A 7,988-nucleotide genomic window follows, 5' to 3' on the forward strand; every position below is an offset into this window, starting at 1 on the left:
GGCAGCTCTCTCGGCTCCAGTAGTGCCTAAGAAACACCCACAGAATCCTGAGTATCTCCAAAGAAGCAAGAGCTCTGAGCAGTCCTCAGGAGCCCGGCTTGCCATCACAGGCTGGTCCTTCTGGGCAGTTCTTTTGTCTCAGGCTGGACCCAAGGTAAATAGATGTGATTAGGAGATCAAAAGGCTTTCCACAGGTTTGGCCCGAGGGGGCCCTTTGATCTGCTACCATGCCTTCAACACGCACCCCATCATCTCCACCACCCCTGGAGTCCTCTCTGCTAGGAAACCTCTCCCTGCTCTCATCCCTAGTCTTATCAAAATGCTGCCTCAGCACTCAGTGCCAGGTTGGTGAGCCTTGCCTGTTGATGACCTGAGTGCCCCGCCTCCCAAGTGTTTGCTAAATCACCAACATGAAGCTGAAGCCAGCGTGCTCAAGCAGGTCTGCCAAAGCCAAACAGTCTCATTTTGAGCCTCAGTTGCCAAACCTGAAATTTCAACATGTTTGTGAGTGGTGGATGGGTGAATCTCGTCTGCTTCTTGGGCTATCTAAGTAGATGCAGGGCCTGCCTGGTCTCCCAGAACTTGGCCCATTGAAGGAAGAAATCATTATGACTATTATTTTTCTTTTGAAAAGGGTATACGTTCCAGTTAGTGCTTACTGTGGAGAACCTGTGGAATTTTCCTTAAGACTTGAGAGATGGCTTGGAAGGATTATGTTTTAACTGCTCAAGATGGACCCTCTGTCACCCATTGCGGAGAAGGCAATGGCACCCCACTCCAGTGCTCTTGCCTGGAAAATCCCATTGGTTGGAGGAGCCTGGTAGGGTGCAGTCCATGGGGTCGCTGAGAGTCGGACACGACTGAGCGACTTCACTTTCACTTTTCACTTCCATACACTGGAGAAGGAAATGGCAACCCACTCCAGTGTTCTTGCCTGGAGAATCCCAGGGACGGGGGAGCCTGGTGGGCTGCCGTCTATGGGGTCGCACAGAGTCGGACATGACTGAAGCGACTTAGCAGCAGTCACCCATGGCCTCCTCCTCAGCAGGCCCCAAAACTCTAAGGGAGGTGTGTGCTGAGGTGGCGAGGCCTCTCCTAGCCTTTGGGGTATATACCAGGATAGGCCACCATGGCCAGGTTTCCCTGCTACCAACACAGGCCACGGGGGCTTCCACTGGCCTGCTCCTGGGACCCTCATCCTGTCACCAGGTCTCAGCCCTGCTTGGGGAGTTGAGGGTATGCAGTGCAGCTGGGTTTCTGTGAGGGAAGAACTTCCTCATTAAAGGAAAGCTGTCGTAGGAGACATGGAGAAGCATTGCTGGGAGAATCTCCAGGAAGGAGGGAGATCCCTGCCCAGAGTTTCCCTGGGGGGCAAACAAATTGGGGGCTCTGGCTGCTTTTATGCTTTTACCTCCAGGAGGGCCAGACTCCTTTTTTGCATCCAAGAGAGATCTATAACCTAGGCTCCTTTATTCAACAAATATTTTGTGAGCGGTTGCCAGGTGCTAGGAGCTGGCCTAGGTGCTGGGGATGTATCGGTGAACAAAATGGACAGAAGACTCCATCCCCTCATGGATTTTGCATTCTAGGAATGGGGCAAGACAATGAACATACTACAGGAGAAATGATTGCATTTCTTTAAAAGAGAAATGCCAAGGAAAATGTAAAAGGAGAGAAGAAAAGGAGAGCTGGGAGGATGAGATGTGGGTGGTGGCTGCATTGAATAGGGTGGTCAGGGAGGCCTCATCAAGAAGGTGCCATTGGAGCAAAGGCTCAAAGGAGGTGAAGGAGTAGGCCAGACAGTTATCTGGATGAAGAGTGTTTCAGCCAGAGAAAACAGTCAGTGCAAAGGTCCTAAGGCAGGATGGCCTGGGACATTCCAGGAGCACCAAGGAGGCCAGGGTGGCTAGGGCAGAGGGACGGGGAGAAGACGAGATATGAGCAGAGGTGCAAGAGGTGGGGCAGATTCTTGTACCCTGTGGTATCCAGGAGATCACTGTCAGTGCCTTGGCTTTTACTTCGAGTAAAATGGGGAGTCACTGTAGGGCTTTGAGCAGAGTGACATCATCTGACTTAGATTTTTTATTTAATTTAATTTTTATTTTATATTGGCGTATACTTGATTTACAGTGTTGTGTTGGTGTCATGTGTACACCTAAGTGATTCAGTTATACATATCCATGTATCCATTCTTTTTCAGATTCTTTTCCCTTATAGGTTATTGCAGAGTATTTAGTAGAGTTCACTGTGCTATATAATAGGTCCCTGTTGATTATTTTTTATATAGTAGTGTATATATGTTAATCCTAAATTCCTAATTTATACTTCCTCCTCAACTTTCCCCTTTGGTAACCTTGTTTTTGAAGTCTGTGAATCTATTTCTGTTTTGTAAATAAGTTCATTTGTATCATTTATTTTTTAGATTCAGCATATAAGTGATATCATATTTGTCTTTGTCTGACTTCACTTAGTAATAATCTAGGTTCATCCACATTGCTGCAAATGGCAATATCTTGCTCTTTTTGTTGCTGAATAATATTCCACTATATGTATGTATCACATCTTCTTTATCCTTTCATCTATCGATGGACATTTGAGTTGCTTCTGTGTCCTGGATATTGCAAATAGTGCTGCAAGGAACATTGGGGTGCATGTAATTTTTTGAATTATGGTTTTCTCTGGATATATGCCCAGAAGTGGGATTACTGGATCATATGGTAGCTCTATTTTTAGTTTTTAAGGAACTTCCATACCATTCTCCATAGTGGTTGTACCAATTTACATTCCTACCAACAGTGTAGGGGGATTCCCTTTTCTCCATGCCCTCCCCACATTTATGTTTTGTAGACTTTTTGATGATGGCCATTCTGACCAATGTGAGGTAATGCTTAGTGTGGTTTTGTTTTGCATTTCATTTCAACATCATTAGTGATGTTGAGCATCTTTTCATATGCTTTTTGGCCTTCTATATGTCTTATTTGGGAAAAAATGTCTATTTAGATCTGCCATTTGTTTGATTGGGTTGTTTTTTATATAGAGCTGCATGAGCTGTTGGTATATTTTAGAGATTAATCCCTTGCTGGTTGCTTAATTTGCAAATATTTTCTCCCTAAAAGTGTGGGTTGTCTTTTTGTTTTGTTTATGGTTTCCTTTGCTGTGCAAAAGCTTTTAAACTTAATTAGGTTCCATTTGTTTATTTTTGTTTTTATTTTCATTACTCTAGAAGGTGTGTTCAAAAAGATCTTGCTGTGGTTTATGTCAAAAAGTGTTCTGCCTATGTTTTCCTCTAAGAATTGTATAGTATCCAACCTTACATTTAGGTCTTTAATCCATTTTGAGTTTATTTTTGCGTATGGTATTAGAGAATGATCTAATTTTATTATTTTACATGTAGCTGTCCACTTTCCCCAGAACCATTTATAGTCTTTTCTCCATTTTATATTCTTGCCTCCTTTGTCATAGATTAATTGACTGTAGGTGCATGGGCTTATTTCTGGGCTTTCTATCCTATTTCATTGATCTATATTTCTGTTTTTGTGCCAGTACCATATTGTTTTGATGACTGTAGCTTTGTAGTATAGTCTTAAGTCATGGAGCCTGATTCTTCCAACTCCGTTTTTCTTTCTTAGGATTGCTTTGGCTCTTCAGAGTCTTTTGTGTTTCCCTACAAATTAAAAAAATTTTTTTTCTAGCTCTGTGAAAAATGCCATTGGTAGTTTGATAGGAATTGTATTGAATCTGTAGATTGCCTTGGGTAGTATAGTCAATTTTGACAATACTGATTCTTCCAATCCAAGAACGTAGTATATCTTACCATCTGTTTGTGTCAGCTTAGGTTTCTTTCATCAATTTCCTATAGTTTTCAGAGTACATGTCTTTTGCCTCCTTAGGTAGGTTTACTCCTAGGTATTTTATTCTTGACTTAGGTTTTAAAGGGGTCATCTTTTTAATACACACTTTGCAAAATTATTATGCAGGACTAAAAGGGACTAAGCAATACTAAATTTCAGGATTGAGTTTCTAAAAGTGTTAAGCATTATTGGTCCCAGCTGCTAGGAGTCTAGCAGGCTCTTCATTTAAGGACCTCACTGTGTATGTGTATGAGTGTGTGTGTGGGGGCGGGGGGATGTCCTGTTAGAGGCAGTAAACACATTCAATTATAACACCAAGGGAAGAAGCACAGAGATGATGCGAGGGGTCAAGAAAAGCCTTCTCAAAGAATGACAGAACTGGGTTTTTGAAGACTGAATAGGAGTCTTCCAGGTTGGACAAAGCAGGAAAGGTCATTCTAGCAAAGGATATAACTTGTGGAAAGGAATGGAGGCTTGGAAGAGCAGAGAATTATAGTAATTCGGGGAATGAGTGGATGTTGTATTGTGGCATGTGCCAGAGGGAGCAGTCAGAAATGAAGAGAGAAAGGGAAGAGACAGAGTGAAAGAGAAGAAATGCCCACCCCTTTTCCCATGGCAATTGGAGATGTGGTCTCTGCCCAGGTTTCACATGTCAGCAACAAAAAGATCTCTGGTTTCCGAGATTTCACCTGACCAAGTCTCATATATTCTCTGTGCTGTGTTTTGTCCTAGTTTGGGTTGATTTTTTTTCACTTTTATGTTTTTATTTATCAAAACTTGCACAAACCTGACCTCATTCAAAATGACACAAAACACACAACCAGGACACACTCAGAGAAGCAGACACAGTGCAAGGAGTTTATTTGGGAGGTGATCCACAGAGACATCAGTAAGGGCACAGGAGGGAATGAGACAGGGAAGGGGAACAAATAGTAGAGAGAGGGTGAATAAGCAGATGAGAAATAGACTCAATCCTGCCAGGTCGTCTGGGAATGAGTGTAGAATTTACCCGAGGGGTGATGGAGCTGGGCTATTAATTCTTCAATCCCATCAGTCATTAGTTAAGGGCTGCTCCTTTAGGGTGGTAACTCCTTGGTCTTCATAGCCTGCCCAGAAGCCAGGGAAAACGCCCAGGCAAAGAGCTAGACTATGAATGTTGCATATAGTACCCATTACAATTTGTATACATTTCTCCAATCACCTATTATGCCTATACCACTGTGCTGGAAAGATCTTGAGCCTACCTGGGGCCAAGGAGGATGCCAATGTGGATGGAGTCAAAAGCAGATCAGACCCAGGCCCACCCTGGGGTATTCTGGGCTCCATCTTGCTGTGGTCCACATGACACAGACTCAGGGGTAAAGGGATGGATGTTTGTCTTTTTGTGTCTGGCTTCTTTCACTTAACCTAATGTCTTCATGGTTCATCCGTGTTTTAGCCTATGTCCAAATTTCATTCCTTTTTAAGGCTGAATGATATTCCATGGATAGACCATATTTTGCTATGGACCTCTCGGTCACCTCCACTTTTTGGTTATTGTGAGTAATGCTGCTTTGAACATGGGTGAGCAATTATCTGTTTGAATCTCTGCTTGCAGTTCTTTGGGGTCTGTACCTAGAAGTGGAATTTCTGGGTCACAGTGCAATTCTATGTGTAACTTGTTGAAAACCATCATCCTGTTTTACACAAAGGCTGAACCATTTTCCATTCCCTCCAGAAATACATAAGAATCTCCTTTAAAGACACTTGGGTACTGCTCTTCCCACCAGCTGGGGACGTGTGGAGGATAAGGACCCTCCCCACTCCACGGAAGGATTGTGGCAGGTTCAAGTGAGGGCCTGGACTTCCCAGGTGGCTCAGTGGTAAAGAATCTGCCTGCCACTGCAGGAGACGTGGGTTTGATCCCTGGGTCAGGAAGATCCCCTGGAAGAGGACATGGCAACCCACTCCAGTATTCTTGCTGGGAAAGTCCCACAGACAGAGAAGCCTAGTGGGCAACAGTCCATGGGGTCACAAAGAGTCAGATATGACTGAGCAACTAAACAACAAGTGAGGATACACCCAGACTTACATGGCAAGGGTTGGTGACAGCTGAGGGCACCCTTCGGTCTCTGTGTCCAGTTCACTCAGCTATGGGCTGCATCATTTCAGCTGGACTATGTCATGGTGCTGGTCAGCTAGGAGGACATGGGTTTGGATCCGCCTTTCCTGGGGCTGGGTGACCGCTGACAAAGGAGTTTGACATCCTTAGCCTCAGTTTCCTTCTCTGTTCAAACAAATGGGAAGTGTAACTGGGCAGGGGTGGCCACTCAGTGAGGTCATATGAGTCTCAGGCTTAGCATGCAGGGCCTGGCAGATAGTACGTGCTCAGTCAGTGGAAATCACTATCATTATGATCTGTTTCTGGGCATCCCTCTGTGGGTGAGCGTCTAGGTGGCAATGCAAGAATGTAAAGTCAAGGTTATGAGACTCCTTGATGTCCATTTCTGTGCTAGGATTTGGGCTGGAGCACAGTTGGGGATGCCATAATACACTGCCCAGGTTACCTTTAAGAAAGCACTTGGGACTTCCCTGGTGGTCCAGTGGCTAAGACTCCATGCTCCCAATGCAGGGGGCCTGGGTTCGATCCCTGGTCAGGGAACTTGATCCCACCATGCTGCAACAAAGGTCAAAGATCCCATGTACTGCAACTAAGACCTGGTGCAGCCAAATGAGTAAATAATTAAAATAAATATATTGGAAAAAAAAAAGAAAGCACTTGCTGCCCTGGTTTCTAGGGTATTTTCAGGGGCCCCCTCTGGCTATAAGGACCTTCAGGGGCAGCCTCAGCTACAGAGTGCCTTGGTCAAAGTCATGCCCTTCCAGTGACCTTTTAATGTGGGGGTATAAAGGCCTAGGCATCTAGGCCCACCTCTGGACAACTCAGTGGAAGGCTGAATGATGCCCCACAGCCCCTCAAGGTGTCCATGCCCTAGTTCCAGGAATCTGTGTGTGTCACCTCACATGGCAAAAGGGACTGTGCAGATATGATTAAGGATCTGGAAGTGGAGAGGTTATCCAGGTAGAACCAATGGGGGGCTTCTAAGAGGATGGCAGAGGATCAGGGTCACAGAAGGAGATGTGATGATGGAAGCAGGGGTCAGAGTGATGTGCCTGCTGACTCTGAGGTTGAAGCTTGCGCCCAGGGCCAAGGGATGTCTGCCGATGGCCTCTGGAAGCTGGAAAAAGCAAAGAAACAAATGCTCCCCTGATGCCTCCAGAAGGAATGCAGTCTGGTTGACACCTTGATTTTGGATTTCTGATCTCTTGAATTCTAAGAGAATAAACGTGTGGTGGTGGAAGGCAGCAAGTCTGCGAGAATTTGCTCCAGCAGTAATAGGAAGCTAGTACAACTCTGAATGCAGGGCTGGCTCCAGCGCTCCCTCTGCTCAATCCTGCTCTCCTCCTGCCCTTCCACAGGGATTGGTGCAGCAGGCTCTCCCTGATAAGCATCCTGTGTCTTAAACTGCATCTCAGAGTCTGCTTCCTGGGAAACCCAACCTGCCACAGCTCAAACACACATATACACACACGCACGCACACGTGTGTGTGTGTGTGTGTGTGTGTGTGTGTGTGTGTATGTATATTGTCATTTAGTCACTCAGTCGTGTCTGACTCCTGCAACCTCATGGATTGTAGCCCCCCAGGCTCCTCTCTCCATGGGATTCCCCAGGCAAGAATACTGGAGTGGGTTGTCATTTCCTTTTCCAGGGGATATTCCCAATCCAGGGATCAAACCCACGTCTCCTGCTTGGCAGGCGGATTCTTTATCACTGAGCCACTCGGGCAGCCCATATGTATGTAATATGTGTATATGTGTATGTATACCCACACATATATTTATATATTTTGCAGCTTTATTACGGACAATTTCAAACAGACACAAAAGTAGCAAGAATAATGATCTCATCACCCCCAGCTCAGATAATCTCCAACTCATGGTTAATCTTATTTGTTTCATGTGGGAATGGTAATTTAAAGGGCAAAGCAAAGCTCTCATCCTAGAAAACGTTCTGGTCCGCATGGGGACTTCAGAAGGTGCAGACATCTCTGTGGCCAAGAGAATGCCAGGCCACAGTCCCCAAGTCAGTGAATATG

The sequence above is a fragment of the Bos indicus x Bos taurus genome, chromosome X (assembly GCF_003369695.1).
Source record: "Bos indicus x Bos taurus breed Angus x Brahman F1 hybrid chromosome X, Bos_hybrid_MaternalHap_v2.0, whole genome shotgun sequence".
NCBI lineage: Eukaryota > Metazoa > Chordata > Mammalia > Artiodactyla > Bovidae > Bos > Bos indicus x Bos taurus.